The 26,022-nt window shown below is 32.0% G+C and overlaps 2 protein-coding genes across 4 annotated transcripts in view; one reads left to right on the top strand and one right to left on the bottom strand.

Annotated features, from left to right (window-relative positions):
• Positions 1 to 26,022, bottom strand: part of LOC131693700 (glucose transporter type 1) — a 704,006-nt gene that overhangs the window by 563,598 nt on the left and 114,386 nt on the right. The window contains exon 2 of one of the 3 annotated variants that reach the window (XM_058981755.1): positions 22,416 to 22,451. The exons of the other annotated variants lie outside the window; for them this stretch is intronic. The gene's annotated coding sequence lies outside the window, so the exon portion shown is untranslated. The remainder of the gene's footprint in view (positions 1 to 22,415; positions 22,452 to 26,022) is intronic. 3 annotated transcript variants of the gene reach the window in all.
• LOC131688135 (uncharacterized) overlaps positions 1 to 26,022 on the top strand; it is a 174,073-nt gene that overhangs the window by 128,824 nt on the left and 19,227 nt on the right. The window lies entirely within an intron of this gene.

Here is a 26,022-nt window from a genome sequence, read left to right as displayed (position 1 = left end):
GTTTACAAGCCTCCAAAATTGGCAACATAAAGCAGCAACAAGTTCACCAGTGCTCCCATTCCATTCGTTTCCACCTTGTCGAAAATTTGTAAAATTCTGGAAATTTTTTTCGAAAATTTCGCGAATTTTCTTAAATTTCACAAGTTAAATGATAACTTGTGAAATTTAAGAAAATTCGCGAAATTTTCGAAAAAATTTTCATGAATTTTACAAATTTTCGTAAATCACAATTTTTTGTAAATTTCACAAATTTTCGTAAATTTCACAAATTTTCGTAAATTTCACAAATTATCGTAAATTTCACAAATTATCGAAGATTTCACAAATTTTCGTAAATTTCACAAATTTTCTTAAATTTCACAAATTTTCGTAAATTTCACAAACTTTCTAAAATTTCACAAATTTTCGTAAATTTCACAAATTTTCGTAAATTTCTCAAATTTTCGTAAATTTCACAAATTCTCGTAAATTTCACAAATTTTCGTAAATTTCACAAATTTTCGTAAATTTCAAATTTTCGTAAATTTCACAAATTATCGAAAATTTCACAAATTATCGAAAATTTCACAAATTAACGAAAATTTCACAAATTTTCGTAAATTTCACAAATTTTCGTAAATTTCACAAATTTTCGTAAATTTCACAAATTTTCTTAAATTTTACAAATTTTAAATTTTACAAATTTTAAATTTCACAAATTTCGTGAATTTCACAAATTATCGAAAATTTCACAAATTATCGAAAATTTCACAAATTTTCGTAAATTTCACAAATTTTCGTAAATTTCACAAATTTTTTTAAATTTTACAAATTTTCGTAAATTTCACAAATTTCCGAAAATTTCACAAATTTTCGTAAATTTCACAAATTTTCGTAAATTTCACAAAATTTGGTAAATTTCACAAATTTTTTTGAATTTCACAAATTTTCGTGAATTTTACAAATTTTCGTGAATTTTACATATTTTCGTGAATTTTACAAATTTTCGTGAATTTTACAAATTTTCGTAATTTTACACATTTTCGTAAATGTCAAAAATTTTCGTAAATTTTACAAATTTTCGTAAATTTCAAATTTTTGTGAATTTTACAAATTATCGAAAATTTCACAAATTATCGAAAATTTCATAAATTTTCGTAAATTTCACAAATTTGAAATTTTCGTAAATTTCATAAATTTTCATTATTTTCACAAATTTTCGTAAATTTCACTAATTTACATAAATTTCCCAAATTTTTGTAAATTTCACAAATTTTCGTAAATTTCACAAATTTCCGTAAATTTCACAAATTTTCGTAAATTTCACAAATTTTCGCAAATTTAACAAATTTTCGTAAATTTTACAATTTTCGTAAATTTCACAAATTTTCGCGAATTTAACAAATTTTCGTGAATTTTACAATTTTCGTAAATTTCACAAATTTTCGTTAATTTCATAAATTTTCGTAAATTTTCGTAAATTTCACAAATTTGAAATTTTCGTAAATTTCATAAATTTTCATTATTTTCACAAATTTTCGTAAATTTCACTAATTTACATAAATTTCCCAAATTTTTGTAAATTTCACAAATGTTCGTAAATTTCACAAATTTCCGTAAATTTCACAAATTTTCGTAAATTTCACAAATTCTCGCAAATTTAACAAATTTTCGTGAATTTTACAATTTTCGTAAATTTCACAAATTTTCGTTAATTTCACAAATTTTCGCGAATTTAACAAATTTTCGTGAATTTTACAATTTTCGTAAATTTCACAAATTTTCGTTAATTTCATAAATTTTCGTAAATTTTCGTAAATTTCACAAATTTGAAATTTTCGTAAATTTCATAAATTTTCATTATTTTCACAAATTTTCGTAAATTTCACTAATTTACATAAATTTCCCAAATTTTTGTAAATTTCACAAATTTTCGTAAATTTCACAAATTTCCGTAAATTTCACAAATTTTCGTAAATTTCACTAATTTACATAAATTTCCCAAATTTTTGTAAATTTCACAAATTTTCGTAAATTTCACAAATTTCCGTAAATTTCACAAATTTTCCTGAATTTCACAAATTTTCGTAAATTTCACAAATTTTCGTAAATTTCACAAATTTTCGTAAATTTCACAAATTTTCGTAAATTTCACAAATTTTCGTAAATTTAACAAATTTTCGTAAATTTCACAAATTTTCGTAAAGTTCACAAATTTTCGTAAATTTCACAAATTTTCGTAAATTTCACAATTTTCGTAAATTTTCGTTAATTTCACAAATTTTTGTAAATTTCGCATTTTTTTCTTAAATTTCACAAATTTTCGTAAATTTCACAAATTTTCGTAAATTTCACAAATTTTCGTAAATTTCACAAATTTTCGTAAATTTCACAAATTTTCGTTAATTTCACAAATTTTTGTAAATTTCACATTTTTTTCTTAAATTTCACAAATTTTTGTAAATTTCACAAGTTTTCGTAAATTTCACAAATTTTCCTGAATTTTACAAATTTTCGTAAATTTCACAAATTTTCGTAAATTTCACAAATTTTCGTAAATTTCACAAATTTTCGTAAATTTCACAAATTTTCGTAAATTTTACAAATTTTCGTAAATTTAACAAATTTTCGTAAGTTTCACAAATTTTCGTAAAGTTCACAAATTTTCGTAAATTTCACAAATTTTCGTAAATGTTACAAATTTTTGTAAATGTTACAAATTTTCGTAAATTTCACAAATTTTCGTAAATTTCACGATTTTCGTAAATTTCACAAATTTTCGTAAATGTTACAAATTTTCGCAAATTTTACAAATTTTCGTAAATTTTACGAATTATCGTAAATTTCACTAATTTTCGTAAATTTCACAAATTTGTGTAAATTTCACAAATTTGCGTGAATTTCACAAATTTTCGCAAATTTCACAAATTTTCGTAAATTTAACAAATTTTCGTAAATTTAACAAATTTTCGTAAATTTAACAAATTTTCGTTAATTTCACACATTTTCGTAGATTTCACAAATTTTCGTAAATTTCACAAATTTTCGCAAATTTTGCAAATTTTCGTAAATTTCACAAATTTTTGTAAATTTCACAAATTTTCGTAAATTTCACGAGTTTTCTTAAATTTTACAAATTTTCGTAAATTTCACAAATTTTCGTAACTTTCGCAAATTTTTGTAAATTTTACAAATTTATGTGAATTTCACAAATTTTCGTAAATTTTGCAAATTTTCGTAAATTTTACAAATTTTCGCAAATTTTACAAATTTTTGTAAATTTCACATATTTTTGTAAATTTCACATTTTTTTCTTAAATTTCACAAATTTTCATAAATTTCGCAAATTTTCGTAAATTTCGCAAATTTTCGTAAATTTCTCAAATTTTCGTAAATTTCACAAATTTTCGTAAATTTCACAAATTTTCGTAAATTTCACAAATTTTCGTAAATTTCACAAATTTTCGTAAATTTTGCAAATTTTCGTAAATTTTACAAATTTTCATAAATTTTACAAATTTTCGTAAATTTAACAAATTTTCGCAAATTTTACAATTTTCGTAAATTATACAATTTTCGTAAATTTTCGTTAATTTCACAAATTTTTGTAAATTTCGCATTTTTTTCTTAAATTTCACAAATTTTCGTAAATTTCACAAATTATCGTAAATTTCACAAATTTTCGTAAATTTCTCAAATTTTCGTAAATTTTACAAATTTTCGTAAATTTAACATATTTTCGTAAATTTCACAAATTTTCGTAAAGTTCACAAATTTTCGTAAATTTCACAAATTTTCGTAAATGTTACAAATTTTTGTAAATGTTACAAATTTTCGTAAATTTCACAAATTTTCGTAAATTTCACAAATTTTCGTAAATTTCACGATTTTCGTAAATTTCACAAATTTTCGTAAATGTTACAAATTTTCGCAAATTTTACAAATTTTCGTAAATTTTACGAATTATCGTAAATTTCACTAATTTTCGTAAATTTCACAAATTTGTGTAAATTTCACAAATTTGCGTGAATTTCACAAATTTTCGCAAATTTCACAAATTTTCGTAAATTTAACAAATTTTCGTAAATTTAACAAATTTTCGTTAATTTCACACATTTTCGTAGATTTCACAAATTTTCGTAAATTTCACAAATTTTCGTAAATTTCACAAATTTTCGTAAATTTCACAAATTTTCGTAAATTTCACAAATTTTCGTAAATTTCACAAATTTTCGTAAATTTCACAAATTTTCGTAAATTTCACTAATTTACGTAAATTAGAACTGCGCGCCGCCGCCGGTAATTTTTAACGTACGCCGACGCCGAACGGTAGATCGGCGGCGCGCCGCCGATGCATTTTTCCCGCGCCGACAATTCGCGAGCTCTAAAATTATTGGTTCATAACTTTATCCACAAATCTAGGAACATTGTCTATGGACCGAATATACGACGTTAACTGATTCATGATTTATCACGTCTTGATAATTATTTGGTATTAGTGGTCGTCAATTGGATTACAAAATTAAAATAATCTTGATATTTTCTCTAAAACCACTACACGACACTCGCTATATAATTCAAAGATCCATTCTTGCTTCGTCAACTGGTTATGATTGTGAGCATATAAGTTTCAATTCACCATTCGTGTGCGTGAAATGGTCCACAAATTAAAAAAAAACTTCCACTTTCAAGATATATGTGCCTGAAATTTACGATTATGTGCCTGATCGTCGCTGTTGTGCTATCTTATGACAAACGCCATTTTGGGGTGAACTGAGTTAGATATGCCATGTTACTAAATTTTGAAATCTCTATAAAGTCGCGTTTTCAAAATTTTAAAATTCTGCTGGGTTACTGAGATATAGCGAAACACGATTATGACAAGCGCCAATTTCTCGTGTGATCGTGTTGTGCTATCTTATGATAATGAAAAGAGAGACGACATTCCTAGTTTGTTGGCTTGCTATAAGCCAAAAAGCTTATAGCAAGCCAACAGATGTCTCTGATGACATAGGTAATTCCTATGCAGATCAACCATAAACATTAGCTAGGTTCTTGTCTCGGGAGCAAAACTTTTCCTACCATAGTTTTTTTTTCTAGGAATGGTAGGCTTATATTTTGAAGATTATTGAACAAATTTCCTTTTGAGATTTTCACTAGTTTTGGAAAGTATACCGAAATGTGGTGATGGATTATGCAAGAAGAATATATGTTTCGTCTTGTCGCCTGTCAACAATAACATTGTTTGATATATATTGTCTCTAAATTGTTAATGGAACCAACTTTTGTTTGTTGTTTTTCCCGAATAAAGGAGGAAAATTGTGAAAACTTTGTGTTCCAATACCATCATTTTGTAACCTGATATTGCTGCTATCGTATTGAAAAGTATAATATTGGACAAAGTGATCTATAACGCATAATTTTACGAATCAGTTATGATTCATTTTTATATGAAATCTTCTGTTCACATTTGTGACACGTCATACATATTTTATCATCAATACACACTTATGACACGTATGCGAGCGACTTTGGTTTACATTTTAAGCAGAAACTGTAAATATAGTCAACCGATCTTCGCACAAATCGAGAGATAACTTCAGAAAAGATAGAAGCATCGAACGCCTTCTCCGAAAAGTTTCTAACATTTATAAATTTTAAGATATTCAATCTCAAACTTTAAAAATCGGTTTTCTTGAAAAGTGCTAAATGGCGCTTGTCATAAGATAGCACAACAGCGACGTGATCCTAATCTTTGCACCTAATCAATTTCACTGGAACGCAGTGTATTATTCATTGATTTTTTAACCGATTCTTAATTCCTAATATGCTACACACGATTCACCAGTCGAGCTCGTGAAACTGTTCATGATGTAATTCATGAAGTAATTAATTTTCCACATAATTTTATTATACTTACGTAAAAAAATACAAGGAACTCAGACTATTATTCATGGATTATTCGCTCTGCTTTTTGGTTTTGAAATTGCTATTGTGTACAACTGCTAGCAACCAGTCTCATAGGCACGAGCATTAGATACAAAGACATTACTAGGACCTGTAACCCTGTTATTCCTTTGTTAAAATTCAGCGAAATGTTCGGAATTAAATGAAACTGCGCGGAGCAAAATACATTACCTAACCACAATTCATGTCCGTGAAATAATTTAGAAAACTATAAGACATGTGACTCTGTGTAAAAAATCCAACGGTAAGCTCAAGACTAAAATATCACGATAACACGACGAGAATTTACGAAAATCCTTGCACGTTGTTTAATTCTTGACTGTTTTAATCAATAAAGTTAATACAAATCAATGTTTCATCGAGTTATGAATTAGAATCATAAAAATATTAAACATATTCAGACACAACCACCTACTAAACATTTGAGTATAATGTCATCTTTTTTTTGCGTGAACTAGTTTTGTGAAAACATAAAAATTATTTTCAATACGTGGTTTATTTATAATTGATTGAATCGTTACCTATTTTAAAAAAATTTTCTCGAAGAATAGTTGAGCAAAGTGATCTTGACTTTTCGCAACGCTGGTGCACAGATGTGGCGAGGCAGAGGGTAAGATTTCTAGTCTCATAAATTATGCATCGTATGATCTAGCCCCACTCAAGAAAGATTTTCAGTGATTTGCACCAGCCCGGTATCACAGACAAATAAGACGTAACACGAGATGAATTTTCATCACTCGTAGAAAAAACGGTCGATTTCAATTACAAATCGGTGGCATTAATGAGATTTTGACACAGAGCTAATTGTGTTACTTAGTTTCCGCACCCACCCGAAAACGTTACGGTCTTTTTAATCTCATGCAAACCAAAACAAACAATATGGGCCGGAAATGTGAAATTCATTCTTGTGGAAGTGCCCAAGGTAGGAGTTGTTCACAACCATTTCTTAAGTTACAACACGATGACGATTGGTGAGTAAGCACATAACAGGACGTTAGTAATTTAATTGATTCGGTGTATCGAATGTATGCAATGGATTAGAATTCGTTGGTCCCCGGAACTGCTGGAGAAATTGGCGGGGTGCAGGTGCTACAAAAACTAGAGAACGCTCAGACCATTTTCAATCAGACTTGTTTAGTGATCAGTTTCAACCTAACAGGAGCTAACACGTCAAGTCGTGGAATGATTATGATTGATAGTAACTGTATATACAAGTTTCGTCAGGGTGTAGATCTGTATTATTCCAGCAAATCGAGCATACTTTGAACTCAAGATAGAAGCAGACCGTACGTTGTAAGAAAATGTAGTACCAGGGAATCGTATTCCTTATCATTGTGGCGATTTTGTACTTACAAGAAGTAAAAGTAAACACCAGCCTGGAAAATGAAGTAATGTGTCTACCTTGAAGGCTGTCCTTACACGATCATTAAAAGTGACATTTCTGCGCAGTAATACCAATAATAACCGCTCGTGTTAGGGTACCTGATATCTGCGGGATTCTAAAAGAGCGATGGTAAACAACCCAGGGACAACTTGACAGATAGTGCTTGTTTCATATATGCACCACCGATTTGATGGTGGCGCTAGTATGCCTTCTCTGTATGAGTACCACGAACAACGAAACGAAAAAGTTTCAACAGAAAAGCGTGTTTCGTTACGTGTGTTATGAACGCCGTCAATGCGGCTAGAACAACATTTAGAAAAAGCTTATTCCAAAATGTGAATAAAGAAAACTTTTATTAGAAAATAAATTTATCCCTAACTGAAAACCATCAGCAAAGTTACATAAATCTTATTAATATTTAGCTGGAAGTCTGTTTTTAACAACCGGCTCTCTTCCTTCTTAAACATGTTTTGGATTTTGTGAAGTTTGAAATCGTTAAATCATTGGTGCTTTTTATCTCGAGAATCGTAAATGAAAAACATTTTGGCCAATGAAAGTACATCACCAACAAGCTTAACAATTCGTTTTGAATAGAATTTGTGTTTTTATCAGAATTCTAGCAGCAAAAAATATCACCATATCACCCCCAAAATTTGCTTATGAATTCAATATATTGGAGCTGTCAATTGTCCCCGGGCGCACGGTAAAGATGACTAAATAGAAACAAAAAACAATGAAACGACAACAACAATTAATTTCCTCAAACAAAACAACATTTTTTTACCGTTGCTTAATTTCCCAAATATAGAACAATAAATAATTATTATGGGTCATTGAAATACAGTCGTTACTCTGCATTCTTCAAATTTGTCCATTGCAATCATTATTTCATGTGAAGTCGTAGTATGCGACATCGACAATTTTTCTATTTCGTTCTTCAAATTTTACAACTGTAAAAATAGTTCCACCTTTCATTTATTATCTTGCATTTGGCAAGCAGGGTGGGCACTATTGGAGCTTAAGTTGAAAAAAATTCGATATGGTTGCGAGAATTACATTTTGTGCAATGTGTTCAACAGATGTCGCTAGTACATCGTGGGCGATGATTTTTTTAGATTTTCTTTAAGGTGTAACGTTTGTTTGTATGTATGAAGTCTGTTACAATAGAAACCGAAAATTGGGGAAAGGAATTGTACAGCCAAGAATTTTTTTTAGTTACATAGGCGTCAATATTCGTCACGCCGACACACGCCGGCGTGCCGCCGCCGGTAGGGTCCAACGGCGTGACGCCGCCAACGCCGCCGCCGGCCAAAAATGTCGCTTACGCCGCCGCCGCCGATTAAAAATGCATCGGCGCACACCTCTAACGTAAATTTCCCAAATTTTTGTAAATTTCACAAATTTTCGTGAATTTCACAAATTTCCGTAAATTTCACAAATTTTCCTGAATTTCACAAACTTTCGTAAATTTCACAAATTTTCGTAAATTTCACAAATTTTCGTAAATTTAACAAATTTTCGTAAATTTCACAAATTTTCGTAAATTTTACAAATTTTCGTAAATTTCACAAATTCTCGTAAATTTCACAAATTTTTGTAAATGTTACATTTTCGTAAATTTTACAATTTTCGTAAATTTCACAAATTTTCGTAAATTTCACAAATTTTCGTGAATTTCACAAAATTTCGTATATTTAACAAATTTTCGTGAATTTAACAAATTTTCGTAAATTTCACTAATTTTCGTAAATTTCACATATTTTCGTAAATTTCACAAATTTTCGTAAATGTTACAAAATTTCGTAAATTTCACAAATTTTCGTAAATTTTACAAATTTTCGTAATTTTACAAATTTTCGTAAATTTTACAAATTTTCGTGAATATTACAATTTTTGTAAATTTCACTAATTTTCGTAAATTTCACTAATCGTAAATTTCACAAATTTGTGTAAATTTCACAAATTTTCGTGAATTTCACGAATTTTCGTAAATTTCACAAATTTTCGTAAATTTCACAAATTTTCGCAAGTTTAAGAAATTTTCGTGAATTTCACAAATTTTCGTAGATTTCACAAATTTTCGTAAATTTCACGAACTTTCACAAATTTTCGTAAATTTCACAAAATTTTTGTAAATTTCACAAATATTCGTAAATTTCACATATTTTCGTAAATTTCACATATTTTCGTAAATTTCACAAATTTTTGTAAATTTCACAAATTTGTGTAAATTTCACAAATTTTCGTAAATTTCACAAATTTTCGTAAATTTAACAAATTTTCGTAAATTTCACAAATTTTCACAAATTTTCGTAAATTTCACAAATTTTCGTAAATTTTACAAATTTTCGTAAATTTTACATATTTTCGTAAATTTTACAAATTTTTGTAAATTTCACAAATTTTCGTATATTTTACAAATTTTCGTAAATTCCACGAAATTTCGTAAATTTTACAAATTTTCGTAAATTTCACAAATTTTCGTAACTTTCGAAAATTTTTGTAAATTTTACAAATTTTTGTGAAATTCACAAATTTTCGTAAATGTTACAAATTTTTGTAAATTTCACAAATTTTTGTAAATATCACAAATTTTTGTAAATTTCACATTTTTTCTTAAATTTAACAAATTTTCGTAAATTTCACAAATTTTCGTAAATTTCACAAATTTTCGCAAATTTCACAAATTTTCGCAAATTTCACAAATTTTCGTAGTTTGCAAATTTTTGTAAATTTCACAAATTTTCGTAAATTTTACAAATTTTCGTAAATTTCACAATATTTCGTAATTTTCACAAATTTTCGTAAATTTCCCAAATTTTCGTAAATTTCACAAATTTTCGTAAATTTCACAAATTTTCGTAAATTTCACGATTTTCGTAAATTTCACAAATTTTCGCAAATTTCACAAATTTTCGTAAATTTCACAAATTTTCGTAAATTTCACAAATTTTCATAAATTTCACAAATTTTCGTAAATTTCACAAATTTTCGTAAATTTCACAAATTTTTGTAAATTTCACAAATTTTTGTAAATTTCACAAATTTTCGTAAATTTCACAAATTTTCGTAAATTTCACAAATTTTCGTAAATTTCTCCAATTTTCGTATATTTCACAAATTTTCGTAAATATTACAAATTTTCGTAAATTTCACAAATTTTCGTAAATTTCACAAATTTTCGTAAATTTCACAAATTTTCGTAAATTTCACAAATTTTCGTAAATTTCGCAAATTTTCGTAAATTTCACCAATTTTCGCATATTTCACAAATTTTCGTAAATGTTACAAATTTTCGTAAATTTCACAAATTCTCGTAAATTTCACAAATTTTCGTAAAATTTTCAAATTTTCGTAAATTTCACAAATTTTCGTAAATTTCACAAATTTTCGTAAATTTCACAAATTTTCGTAAATTTTACAAATTTTCGTAAATTTCACAAATTTTCGTGAATTTTACAAATTTTCGTAAATCACAAATTTTTGTAAATTTAGCTAATTTTGGTAAATTTAACAAATTTTCGTGAATTTCACAAATTTTCGTAAATTTCACAAATTTCCGTAAATTTCACTAATTTTCGTAAATTTCACAAATTTTCTTAAATTTCACAAATTTTCGTAAATTTCACAAATTTTCGTAAATTTCACAAATTCACCTGATGAAAAGTATGAGAGGTCGTTCAGCAAAATCGGAAAAGGTGAAGATTCGGTTTGTCGTCTTACTAGCGCTATATTACTGGGCCTTGGGGGTACCTAACAAGCAGGATGATATAGCCCAAGTATACAATAAGCATTATAACGTTGCGTCGTTTTTTCTTTAGATCTGCATATAGGTTAGTCTTCAAGAGCCGTAAAGTCTTCTATACTGGTTTAATACTGGAAATATTGTGCTATAACAGTGCCCACTTAGGAATTTTGCATCGTCATTTACGGCAAGTCCGTCCCTTTTGCGGCTTATAGCTGCTTATCCAATATATATTGGATATGTTTGAATGCAACGAAATATGTCGAATATTGTTCTAGAGAGGAGATGCATTGCAAAGAAATCATAAGCAATGGATTAGCTTTATATTTGCTCTACAACACCACTAAATGCATATATAATGCTTTCATGGTTTAAAGTGTCTTGAGGCTTGTGATATACCAGCATTTTATACGTATATAGAGCTGCCAATTAAGTGCATTTTTTGTGCTATTAAGCATTCACGATGCTAATGGAAAGCTTGGTTGCATTGTAAATGCCGAAACGGGGCTTTTATACAATGCTAGTTCCAATATATAACCAATATAGTCCGCTGACTTAATACTTATAATTACTTGGGAGCTTTGCAGCGATGTGTAACATAATATACATAATTCGTTTCTTCATTTGAAAATCATTGGTATGTTCTTTCTATGCTTTTCATTTGCTGCTCAGAGTGCTCACCATGTTCACTTCATGATTTTTTGGCAAAAAAATCAAATGCGGACACAGAGAACACATTTTCAAAACATGTTCGCAATTGTTCTCAGAGAAACCAAAAAAAAAAGAAATATGAAAACGTTGAACATGAGATTTTACCAAAATCCTGGGGGCCCTGGCCCAGACCCAGTGCGCCCATGCGTAAAAACGGTACTGAGCTGTGGCTATTTAAATAAGATTTTACCCTGAAATTGTTGTAGTGTAATTAAAATTTTGTGTTATTTGTCGAACAAATGCGCTAAGCTAATGCTCGATACTTATGAGACGAAGTTGAAACGCAAATTCCTTGAGTGACAAATTATAACTGAAAACGTAGCAGACTTAACTTGCAGAAAACATCGGAGCCTTAACTGAAAATTAATATCTTGCCATCATAATCACAAAAAAGTTTCTTCAGTTTCTTCCCACCTTCCTGTCAGAAGAAATTATTATAGTCAGCCAATGAAAGTACGTTAACAAGAAGAATTTAAAAATATAAGCAAAATTTGAAAAACACAGCTACAAAAAACGCTGCGTATTCACCCCCCCCCCCCCCCCCACCACAATCACCTTTTTCAAAGTTCGCTATTAATCAACGATTTTAATTATATACACGGAAACTGGTGAACCTACCACCACGTTCGCATCGTCTTGCTTGGGATTTCGCCTGTGAATGGAGTGGTACAGTGGAAAGGAGCAAGCGAATCGTGGTTCAAAATCGATAAAGTCATATTCATCTTAGCGCAATTATGATCACAGGAAATTGTCTCATATTTCGCAACCAACTGTTCGGAGCAGGTAGTAAAGCAGCATCGGAACTGAGTCACGGAGACAGTCTCATTAACGAACTCTAACAACAATGTACAAAGGTACGCGTCAGGGGAGAACGGAATTCACGGTTCGACCCACCCATCCCCACTCTTTCAAACTCACACAATTTGGCACCGTTATAGGCACACAGGGGTTCAGACAGGAAAACTTTCCCGATAAAATCCAACAGAGCCGCGAACAGAAACGGTGAAAATATCTCCATCGATGGATTTTAATTAAGTTAAATATTTGATACTTTTCGAACGACCTATCGGAGTTGTGAAAGCGATTTCAGCATGTTTCTACATTGTCATCCAACCCATTTGAGCGCCTGAATTTGATCAATGCCGAGGCCGACTACCCATGTTTATGATTGGAAAGTTCGTTTAACCCAAAAAACAATATGTGATGTATCCATTATGAAGGACATCCTGCATCCTAGTGAAAAAGTCGGCACTCTAAAATGAGTACCCATTTGTAGGATTGTTACTCAGGCGAACTACTACTAACTACTATTTCGCTCTTGACCAATGCATGTACAAATGCACATCCTAAACATTGTTTAAACAACAGCTTATAGTTTTCAAGATGGCGTCATCTGCGTCGGCACACAGGAAAGCTATTTTGCACATATATTGAGAAAATTGCAATTTTGCAATAAAATATATTGCTTCAAATTGTTTAAGTACCTTTCTGGACCTGGTTTTTACACTGTAAGTAGTCAATAATAAAAAGCAAATAGTAAATAAAGTATCTTGAAAAGTATCTTGTTTGGCAAGCTATATGTTCTTGTGGGTTGAAATCTTAGACATCCGTAACTACAGATACGATGTACTAAAAGAACGCTACTAAATGCCACTACTATATAAAAGGTAGATTTAAAGCAGTATAAATAAAATCGTTGGTACTTTAACAAGAAACAGTGTCTTTATCACAGGGTATCTCATTCGCGCATCTAAGTAAAACTATACAATTTACTGGAAAGCTCAGCTTTATATTTTCTACCAATGTATTCAAAGTTTGCTATTGTCTTTAAAACAATTGAAAATGCTTACCTTGTCGATGCACCTATCCCGCACACCACATAACTGTCACTTCCCTGCAATTCCCTACTGTGCCAGAATTCGCCATCCAGTTGCAACTGGATTTTCTTGGAAATGTTTCAATTTCGATGTATGTACACCGTTTCAATCGAAACCACCCCGAGGCTTGATTCCCATTGTACTTCCATCAAGACTGAGGTTGTACAGATTCGTGATTTCACCCAGGCTGCTGTTCCTCTGACAGCAATTGCAATTATAAGTTGTACAAATGAGTGTATATCTAAATCTATACATCCTTGACTAAGGTGTTCTCAGACGAGTCGAAGTTTGCACACCAAAATAGATACCCCGTAGGAATTTAGTCGTCATCTTGTTCGGGCTGAATTCATACCGCTCTTTTCATATGAAATGTAACACAGAGCAGCATAATGTTTGACAAAGTTTCGGTGACATGGGCGAATTGGTTTACCCTTCGTAAATGGTGAAAAGTTTATCTTTTGTTCCCATCATTGCTCTTGTGAATCAATTACGATAGTTTTCCATTGTTCACCGAGCATGTTCAGATTTGTTTCCTTGGGAAAACTTCTTCGCTAAAGGTTTTTTTTTCAACTGTATTGCTAATGATTAAGTAATAAATTAATAAGTTCAACACGTAAGGACTAGGTCGAAGACTATCTAAAATTATGATTTGAATGATTTGTATATAACTTTAAACTTCAATGAATTTCCTTACGCTTGTCGTATGCAGGTCCGCAGAATGCAGGTGGCCCCCGCCAAGAGCCAACGAAGACGAAATTGGGCATAACAATTCTATCAAAGGTCTCCCAATACAAGTTTGAAGCGGTATTCAATTTTGTTCCGTTCGTGTGCGATTGCCGTTTAAAAACTTCGCTTGCGCGGGCCCTTTAAACGACAAACTCGATTGAATGAACACACCGTTGATCTCAACTGTGTGAGTGGGTATGTAGACGCGGTAGCCCTTCGTAAAAGATTTACCACCAGTAATATCAAAGCTATTTGAAAAAAAAATTCCTTGTCCAAACAGAATTTTTTTTTCAGTGTATGATTATTGGACAATAAACCAATTAAAGTCATAATCATCTCAGAATCCAATAAAACTCAGTTTGTAAGAAGATAGTGTCTAATTTAGCAACTAAGTATATTTTTATTAATCAAGAATCCCATTGAAAAGAGTTTATGTCATTTAACAAATATTCCATTATTACTTCATTATTTTCTTATTTTGTTCTGAGGAAGGATCACGTGACAAACCCGATAACGTACAATTGATTGAGTCCTTCGCGACCATCCACGGTATCTACACGCGCGATCTCTCAAACATGATAGCATCCTGGTGATCAGGTGAACGTCTCAGGGCTTATAAAGTTTCAAACGCGATCTCAAGGGTGAACCTAATAACTCCCGCGCTCGCACAATCATGAATCGGTCACTTCCGGAAGTTTCTATCTTTGGTATCAGCAGACTAGGTCCATGCCTTTAATTAAACCAATTTAAAAAGAAAGCTCTCATATCCACTGGACAACACGTTCCATGGCGACATGACCGGGAGATTCAGTGATATGGAAGATCTTACTTTCTTGTAGCATCTAAACCGTACATAGAAAATCAAGTATCAGATTTACGGTTCGCGCGCGATCATCCAAGAACATATGCGAAAGGCAAAGGGTTATAAAATCGAACTTGTACACGCGAAGTTACATACACGTTAGCGCACGCAACATACAAACACACACGCGATTAAACACTTTAGCGTACAAATGCTCGAGCCCTTCGCGCTGATACATGCAATCGTAAAATCTCTACGCCCGCACACATCTGAACCGTACAATGAATATCACATTCAGAATCACGGCTCGCTGCAATTAGCTTTAAGCAGTGTTTTAGTGGGCAACGTTGCCTGTCTCGTCTACAATTGTAGTATGTGATTCTGACGGGGAACCCTTCCGAGAACCTAGCTCTACAACTCCAGTAAGACAACTCTCGAAAAAAAAAAGATTTTTAAACATTTCAGTTCCACAAAATTGTTACCATCATAGAAATACACCATTTTTTTGAACCGAATAATTTGATATATCGAACTGTTCTTGAGTTACTATGCTATATTTCACCCTAAGGAGGAAAATTTGGTAAAACCAAAATTTCTCACTAGGGTGAAAATTTGTTGGTAAAAACCAGTCTTTGTACAGGAGGGCACAAATCCTTATTTCATACTATGTTGCGTTTCGGCTTCGCCTCATCAGAAACCGACACTAACACATTGTCGGAATAGATTAGCGCCGGCTTGACGCAAATCCCTTAAAACTAAAACACACTATGTGTTTCAATCAAACGACTGATCAAACGTGATGTCCCGTTCGAGCAGAAGTTCTGTTTATGCCGATGAGACACAAATGAAGCCGAAACTTGTCTTGGCTTAGCAGGCCTATGCGAAAGCACTATGCTATATTTCACCCTAAGGAGGAAAATTTGGTAAAACCAAAATTTCTCACTAGGGTGAAAATTTGTTGGTTTTCGCATAGGCCTGCTAAGCCAAGACAAGTTTCGGCTTCATTTGTGTCTCATCGGTATAAACAGAACTTCTGCTCGAACGGGACATCACGTTTGATCAGTCGTTTGATTGAAACACATAGTGTGTTTTAGTTTTAAGGGATTTGCGTCAAGCCGGCGCTAATCTATTCCGACAATGTGTTAGTGTCGGTTTCTGATGAGGCGAAGCCGAAACGCAACATAGTATGTTCTTGAGTTATTCTCATTTTTGTTTTAAAAAAGGCCTACCTTGTATTCCCCTCTAGGTTGAGGGGTTTGACGGCATTGCAAACATCATCAAGCATTTTGCATGTATCAGTGCTAAAGAACCTCTGACAGACAATTGTTTTCAGATGGTTATTGCATTACGCCTCGATAGTAATGAATCGAGGAAACCGAGAGAGCCTATGGGCCTTTTTTATGTGTGGAGTTTTTTCATACTCCGCACCTGCTCAAATAAACGACCACTGGTCTGTGCGCGCTAGCATGGCCGACTCGCGGGTTTATGTGAAGTGATTTTTGCTGTGGACCGTGTTTGCAAACATTGTTCCACAGCTTAATGGCGGGGTTGTTGGACACGGCTCGTAGTGCAGGTCATTGTGTGTCGATTAATCGGTCGACTTCGTCATCGGGCTAATTATTTTAAAAAATATAAAAGTAGAAGTCTATTAGTGTTAATTAATTATTGTGCTCATTTGAAAGTTTATATTCAAGTTTGTTATGAATATATACCAAATTCGTTACTGATGCATTTTGCATGTATAAGGAAACTAGCAGTTGGGAAACTGAATTCTGAGATGATTATGACTTTGATTGGTTTAGTTTTCGATTCAAATACACTGGAAAAAAAATCAGTTTGGACAAGGAAAAGTATTTTTCAAATAACTTTTTTTCCTTAAAAGTGCCCATTTTGAATTTTTGACGGTAGGTAGGGATAATTACCTATCTTGGAATCAAATTTCGTCCAAATCAAAGATGGGGTTTTTTTTAGTAAATCGACTTTAAATTTTTAAAATCGATTTTGTTCAGTGTAGGAGTCGATGAATTTTTTTTCAATATTTTTATTGAAAAATTGGACTAATTTTGTGAAAATCACTTCAACAACATTTTTTGTAGGATTTGCCTTTTTTGGGTTTTAGCCATTGGAAAAAATGGTGAAAAAAGTTTAACCCTTTTCAAAAGACAGTCTAGATCATTTTGGGAAAAACAGAGTATGCAAAATGGTTTTTTTGTGATAAAGTCTTCATGTACAGAAAGTTTCATTAAAATCTGAGAGGGTGCTGCCAACATTTGTTCGAGTTGGCGCGAAATTCGTCTAAAGGAACAATGTTGTACCTATCATCGATCGATATATGGTAACTGGCACGAAGAATGTGAGGAAATCTATTTGAGTGGTAGATCATAAAATGGTCGTACCACGTCAGATTTAATTCCTTCCAAAAAAAAATTCTTGCGCTCTATAGCTAAATATAATTGACACGTATTTTTTGTTTTGGCTGAAAATCATATTTTTTGCAAGTCATGAGATTTTGAACTTTTGAAGTTCATAAAATTGAACTGTTTACCATCACTGATACTCGAAAACTATTCGATGTATGAAAAAAATATGAAATAAAAAAGTTGCGTTTTTGCATGACCTTACTGAAAAAATTCCCGACATTTTTTAATGAAGAACTTAGGTATTCTGCAATTTTTATAGAAGAATTGAATTTTAATTTTTTTTGTTCATGTTTTCTTTAAATATTAATAATCATGCTAAAAACAAGTGTAAAAATGTTTAAGTGGATCTACAAATGTTTCTCATTTATCTAATAGCTGGGTATTTTCAATATAATTGTAAAATGCCTATTACATTCTTCTTCCGCTTGGCACATACTTAGAAGGGAACGATTGCCACGAACCTGATGAGCAACATGTCGATGATGACATACTTGGAACAAAAATATAATATTTAAGTTGATAAATCAGCATAAGATAAATCACTGAGAACTGACATACAAGAAAAGTTTTCTATGTGTGTAAGAAATAAAACTGTTGCTTTGAAATGCCACCAGTAAGTTGCAACTTGCCACTAGCCGGCGCTACGATCGGCCAGCAAACGCTGTACGGGCGTTGCATGCAAACTTGGATACAATGGTGATTCATGCATGCGATCCTGTATGCCATGGTGAATTTCAACGTATTTTCATTTAAATGTTTACACAGGCTTTTCAGGGGGGTTTGTTCTAGCTTATATGTCTGTTCTCTGTGGTTAAATGTTGTCTTCGTGTTAATTTATTTGGAATGCAGTAGAGACGGGAGGGCTATAAGTGTAACGTATGCGGAATAAAATTTGGACAAAATCCAAAAGGCATTTTTTTTGTATTGAATGTTCTCTCTATATGAAAACATTTGTCAGCTTATTAACTTAACGTAGAAAAAATTTTGAGCCCATTCGAAAAGGTTTATGACAGTTTGCAGGATCTTTTTGCAAAGGAGTTGAGAAAATTGATGTTGGCATATTCTTAATTTCTTTCTTAATTTTGACTATCATGTTTGTTAGTTTTATGTCGAAAATTATTGGCATATCTCTGCTTCAAATTATTCCACAAATCCTCATTTGGACGCAGTTGTGGTACATTTGGAGGGTTATCAGCCTTTTGTACAAAAAGTATGCCATAATCCTCCAATACGCCAAAACTTCTTTTTGGCATAATAGCTAGGTGCCAGATTAGACGTTCGCTGCCATTTTGGTCACATGGTATCTCCTAGCGGGTCGAAATTAACACCGGATGTTTAAAATAAGTGTGCCTAGAGTATGACGTTTAGTATGGTGCCTTGCACAGGGTTGCATTTTTGTTTAATGCTGGAAGCGTTGTCCAAATTTCATTCCGCATACGTTAAAAGGGCATGTGATGGTGGTCTTGTTGGTAAATATGTTATCACCGAATAACCGATTAATTCTGAAATACGCCCGGTGCCCAAAACTTGCGGAAATATCGATGGTAGACAAAATATACAAATCCTCTTTAATAGACCATCAGTTATTAAGTCCGACAAATCTCTTAAGGTTAGGAATCGGTGTTTCAGTCTGTGTTAATAAAGAACTCCTGCATGTTCTCTTCTTCCCATGTTTCGGTCCTTATTGGATCGTTCTCAAGGAATCTGCGAATTTTATTTTGTCTATTAAGCCAGAAACGTAAACCAGCGATAAAATTAGTCTCGTAAGACTGGACAACTTTATGTTAATGTACCGATTCACTCTACAGTTAGGCAGAACTTGACAACTATGCGTTTAGCAAGAACTAACCGACACCAAAATTTTGGTAAAAGTTTTTTGAATTGTCATTTAAAATAACTTAATGGACACAATAAAATTCGCAAATTCCTTGAGAAAGGTCCAACAAGGACCGAAACGTTGGAAGAAGAGAACATACAGGAGTTCTTTATTAAAACAGACTGAAACGCCGACTCCTAACCTAAAGAAATAAAACATAAACAGTCGAAAACACAACAAAGACCTGCAAATCGAAATAATTTTCCGGCCTTTTAAATAGGTCGTTAATATTTGCAATATTACGATTGTACCGGCTTTAAATCTCTATATAATCGTTGTAACCACCATGTATCTACTTCGGCCAATCGCCTGAAGAATCTCAAAAATTTGCTTTTCAATATGTACGCGTCGAAGTGCAAATGCTGAAGTATTGAGTTAGTCTGAAAAATGATGGTAAATGTCTATTGATCTACACTTTTATTGAATTAACAGCAACACGTTGTATAATGATTTCTGAAGTCATTTTATTTTCATTTCGTTGCCTCCTTGCGTACCGCCAACTGATCCCGTAGCCAGGATAAGTTGGCAAAATTTCCCCGTCCCATACTTATATCCATGAAAATGAAGATAATTCATCAAATACTTTGCTGATATTCTGACATTCACCCACTGTTTGCCCTTTCTTGCAACGTGTTCGATTTGTGCGAACTACTTAAATCAAAAAGACGAAAAACGAAAATAGAAAAAACCTCCAAGTAATTCTAAAAAAAATCTGAAATTCTCTCATCTATTCATAAAACCTTCGATTTTTCATACCTCCTTTGTAACTAGACGTATACAAACCAAAACTAATAAAATCAAAGCTCATTTTTCATTCTTTCATTTTAATGTTCGTAAAATGAAACAATTTGCATGCCGTAAACACGTGAAACGTGAACAGTAATCATGGTCCACGATCGCTAGCTCGTAATTCCTAGAAACCGAACAGCGACAAATTAAAATCGTTACGAGTGTAGGGGAGAGAGGGTAACAATGAAACACATTTTTTCTACAATTTAATTTTGATGATAATACATGTTATTTGTGTAATCAAAAGTGATACATAGTGTCACTATGTTGTTAACTAATACATATATTTTTTCCAGCTGGTAAAATTCACGGGAAATAACATTTTTTGGATAATAAACAGTTGGTGGTAAAATGTATCAGTGTGCCCCATGGGTAGGAACTATGAAACACGATGTCGTCTATAGTGAAATATTCTACTTATAAATTTTATTCTTTTGTTTTGACGAAGAATGATCCTAACGCTTTGAATTAAAGTTATATTGAGGCGAAAATCGTTTGTTTACGAAAGAATCCACTATATCATCGCGTAACATCGAACCACCATATATGCATATTAGCTGCAATCCTGAAATAAGAGACAATTTCTACAAAATTTGGCCAAATTTACTAATTTTGCACTATATGAGTAGTATTTAGTGTGGAAAATCGGAACCCATTGACATTTTGAGACAGACCACAAAAACAAACAAAAATCACTGTTCCCCATACGCCATCGTTTCACAGTTACCCAATGGGTCTATTCATGAAAATTGTGAAATCACACAGAACCATGAGTAGTTACCAAAAAACTTTGTTCGCGGCAAATGTTGAGCATAAAATTTGCTATAAATAACAATAGACTAAACATTTATTCAATGAATGGTAATTCATAAAGATGGAATAATGTTTATCATTGCAAATTTACTCTGGCTATCACAAAACAAACAAATATCCATTAAAAGAGATAGAGTTATCAGAACTCTTCCAAAATATAGCAACACGTGTAAAGAATTAGAAATTGTGAAATATGAGGGAATTAGACGATTCCGATCATGCATTGTGATTTTATTGCGAATGTTTCATAGTTCCTGCTGATCCACTGTTACCCTCTCTCCCCTACACTTTCCTTCTCCCATAACTATAATACAAAATCGTAAATGCAAATTTCCTTTGTTTTTTCTCAAAGCGAAAACGACATTTCGATTTCATCATTTTTCTCCTACCACTACTTTACTACTCTAGTATTCAGTAATACAGTAATTAGCTCGTTTGATGGAATGTACTGCAAAATTATAATTTCTAACTAAATCATCCCAGCATATTGATTTTTGTCCCAGAGTTCGGTTTTTGAGAATTCCTTGCTCGAGGTTCTGAGAACCATCACACTAGAAAGCAGTTGATCCTGGATCCAAAGGGAACTGGCTTAAAAATTCGTAATTCATAGATTCGACACCCGGAACCTTTAAGTATAGAATAAGGTATTTGAATCTAAAGTTTCGGTTGCCGATTTTCGATTTCAAATAATGGAATTGAGCTCTCATGTCATACTCCTAGATATTTGCGGGAAAGACATTTCATACATTTTACAGCCAAGATCTTCTTCTGTCGTCCGAGTCGGATATGCGCTTATCAGATTGAAACAGCCATTCGGTATCGATTTGCTAATCACCTAAATTTAAAAAATCAATATTTAAAGTTTCAAAACATTTTACTGTTGAGAACGGATTGGCGATTTTTTACGCTGCGTTGACCGAGATCAAATAAATTACCGAACTGCAAATTGAAAGACCTACATTGTTTTGTTTACGGATTTCTGATGTCTACTTTTCCCGATTTTTTTATACTTTTTTTTTGATAATATTTTATTATCACTTTGATAAAAAAAAAAAGCTCGATTTCGACAGTAAATCGTGCGTGCAAATACAGTAATTCGAAAATTGAACATGTATGTGCGTCACACAACAATCTGTTGCTCGGTATTTGTTGAGTTCGTATTTGTTTATGTGCAGAGCGATTCGTTCGGTTTGTATTTGTTAGTTTCAATTTTCGTATTATTTTCCGACGTTGGGTTTCTTTTTCTGTAATTAGCCTACCATGGCAGATTTTATCATCCGGTTTGTGGATTTAAAATGCTTGATATAGTATTGCAAAAATATGTACCTTTTATGCATATCAAATATTGTGTTGGTATTCTACCTGCAAAAAAAAATAAAGAGAAATATTAGCGTTTAGACTAGTTTTGATGGAATACTGAAAATAAATATTTATTGGGGAACATGGGGCGATTCAACAATTATCAATAACGTGTTCCTTCGGTTCGTAAAATTTTATAAAAAGCATTTTTATACTTGTTTCGATCCCATCAGATAATTTAAAAAGTTTGAAGTGAAAAATGTTTTCCTCATAGAAAATTTTCCATAATTCATGAATTCGCGTTAAAGGATGTAATTTTTTATCAAACTTTGTACGGATATACAGGGTGTTTAGTTCATGATTAAGAACCTCTCGAGGAATGATTAACTATCATATTTGGAGAAAAAAATCGTTCTGCACATACCTTTTCCATTGAAAAATGTCCTCAATTGTTTCAGCTAATGAGGCTAAGTAACGTTTTCTTTGAAATTTATTTAAAATTTAACAATTTTGATCGGTTTTTCGTTCATTTCGCGAAAATCTTAATAGTTAACATCATCATTCAAATAATTCAAATTTTTAGTCTTGAACAGTTGCATAATTTGTTCCTTGACATGATACACTTATCTTTTCTTGTTATCATGTGTTTGGGTTATTGAACTTGGATATTTTTATCTCATATTCACTTATACTAGCTCTTATTGAAAAGTATGGCACTTATTGTACCTTTTCATATTTTTATTCGAAAGCCAGGAAAATTTTGCATAGAAAAAGGTATAAATACTTTCCAGTTAAGAGTATTTAGTATTCTTTTAGAAGTTAATTAGTTTAAGGTTAGTGTTATTATTAGCATTTTCGTTATTTTCTTAAAATAGTAAACAAGAAACAGGACCATTATTATCATGAAATTAATGCATCTCAGCAAGTTCTACAATCCTTTCTTTGACTCAATTCATTTATCTCTTTTAGTTTCGAAGCAAAATCATTTTTATCACCTTGTTTCATATGAAAAAACAACGATTTCGAACCCACTACATTTGTGACGAGGTCATGCTGCGTTAACTATTAAATTGCAGCGAAATGAAAAGCGCTAGGGATAAAGTGTCAAATAACAAGTTGTAGAGAATATTAAGGGGCACCAAATGAACAATAGTGATGATAAATTTAGTTGATTAATAATTAGAATAATTACAAAACTTCCCAAAATCGCTAATTTTGAGTTATTTTACTAGTAAAAAGTCATTTAGTACACTTAACTAAAATATATCTGTACATACATAGAAAGGAAATTTTCTCAACTTTCCAATGAAACCCTGGTAATAACGATATAAAGTATATTTTTTAGATTAAAGTCTTTTAAGCACTTGTAGGTCGATTTCAGGAAAAAATTAGAAGTGAAATTACAAGGAAACGAGAAGAGATAGACATATCATGTTGAAGAACAAATTATAAATCGTCCTCAAACCCATCTTTTGGATAATAGATATTACTATAATCATAATTCATTATTTTGAGAAAATTAATAAAAACATAATCAAAAACACCAACTTTGAGCTACTTTACAAGTAAAAGGTAATTAAAACTAATTAACTGAAAGATATGAGAACACCATTCAATAGAAGATTTTCTCACCTTTCCAATGGAACTAAAAGATTTAAAATACGAGGTATATTTTTCGAGTTAGAGGTATTTCAAGATAAATAAGTTTTTTACGCAAAAAGTTCAATAACTCTGTAACGGTGCAGAACGATTTTTTTCTCCAAATATGACAGTCAATCACCCCTCGAGAGATTCTTAATCATGAACCAAACATCCTGTAGGCATTTGTTATGGAGCGTGTTTGTGTGGTATTGGTTTGGGATTATCTGCCCGCCAAATGGCGCTTCGGAACAAATTGTGTTTTCCTCCCATTTCGTTAAAAGCCGCAGCATCGCGCGATGGGTATTAGCTAGTTTGTTATAATTACAACCCAGAAGAGGCAGATTAGGAGAGGAAATGATTGATATGACAGTCAACCACCCCTCGAGAGATTCTTAATCATGAACCAAACACCCTGTATATACTACAGTAATTAAGTTTTTTTATAGTTTTTTTATAAATCCTTATAAGGTAGTGAAATAAATTTACATTAATCGGAATATTGGAATGGTTATTTATAAAATTAGCACGACATTGAAGGCAAGAACTAATATTGAGAAGACTTGACCAAGATTTTATGGGGAGACTTCATTCAAGTAACAATAAGCTGAAGAAAAAATACAAAATTCCTGATATTTACTCTTCTGAGGCACCTACTGCTAATGTTAATTACGTCACAAAAAACTCCCACCTTAAACACCATCTTTATAGCACTAGTCCGCAAAGTTGGCAGTTATATGGATGATTTCGAGACGAAAAAAAAACAAAATTCGCGAAATACAATCCTTTTATATTTTTTACTGGTACTAAGGACCTCGAAAATATGAAAAAGATGACTACAGCATGTTTCATGCCATTATTTTTTGTTTTGATATTTGACCTGCGTTAAGCCAAAGCGAACTGAGCGCCATAATTTTTTCCTGATGTTTTTAATGAAAAAAATATTTTTTTGATTATTTACCATTATCATAGAAAGTTTAAGGGTACTTATTTGCTATCGATTACTATTTGAGTTCTCAGAAATAAATTGATGTAGGTGTTTATAGTGGTACATTAGCTGCGATAGCGATTTTTAGGAAGGTACCTCCAAATGGCGCTTGGTCCTCTTTGGCTTAACACAGGCCATTTCAAAATTCTCTTGGTCAAGCCTCCCAACGCCTCGGTCAAGACCAGAAGAAACGATCACGGAAAAACTTTTATTGCTTTTGAAAATGTAAATTAACAATTCTGCAAACAATCATTAACTCGCTTAATACTTTTGCATATTACATTTCAAAGAGTTCTGAAGGATTGAAAACTTTTAGAGATTTACATAATTTTAACTGATAACCTGGTGAAGTCTCCCCATGTTCCCGTATATAGAAAAAATTCCCTTAAAACGCAACAGATAGAATCATAAGAAAACCATCTCTTTTTTATTTACAAGGTGTGCCGCAAAATCACGCAACCTGAGACACATCATTCTCCAAACCTTGAGTGGGGCTTTGTTTTTAACATTACCAATTCAAATTGTTTCTTTTCTTAATGTGAAGAAAGCATCTACAGAATTTTCGATCTATTGTTCCATGCATGATATGCCCTCAACGGGAACTTTTGTTACACGGTTATAAAAAATAATTTATACACGCGAAGTTATATACACGCTATCACACACGACAAAAACGATACGATAGCATACAAACGCTCGAGTCCTTCACGATCATCCACTCGCGACCTCGCGCTCGCGTAAACATGCATCCGTCACTTCCGGAATCGTCGGTACCGACAGTCTACGCTCATGCCTTCAATTGGACCAATTAAAAAAGAAATCTCTCATATCCACTGGACAACAACTCTCATGGCGACGGGAACTCTAGTGGTACTCACTCCCTGTCAGAATCTGAACCGTACACCGAAAACTAAATATCAGAATGACAGCCCGCGCGGCCATCCAAGAGCACACGTGAATATATGAATAATTGAATGTGTTGTATAATATTATATTGTGTTGTATTAT

The sequence above is a fragment of the Topomyia yanbarensis genome, chromosome 3 (genome assembly GCF_030247195.1).
Source record: "Topomyia yanbarensis strain Yona2022 chromosome 3, ASM3024719v1, whole genome shotgun sequence".
NCBI classification, from domain to species: Eukaryota; Metazoa; Arthropoda; class Insecta; order Diptera; family Culicidae; genus Topomyia; species Topomyia yanbarensis.
Note: the sequence above shows the minus strand (reverse complement) of the source record. Positions and strands in the feature narration are given on the sequence as shown.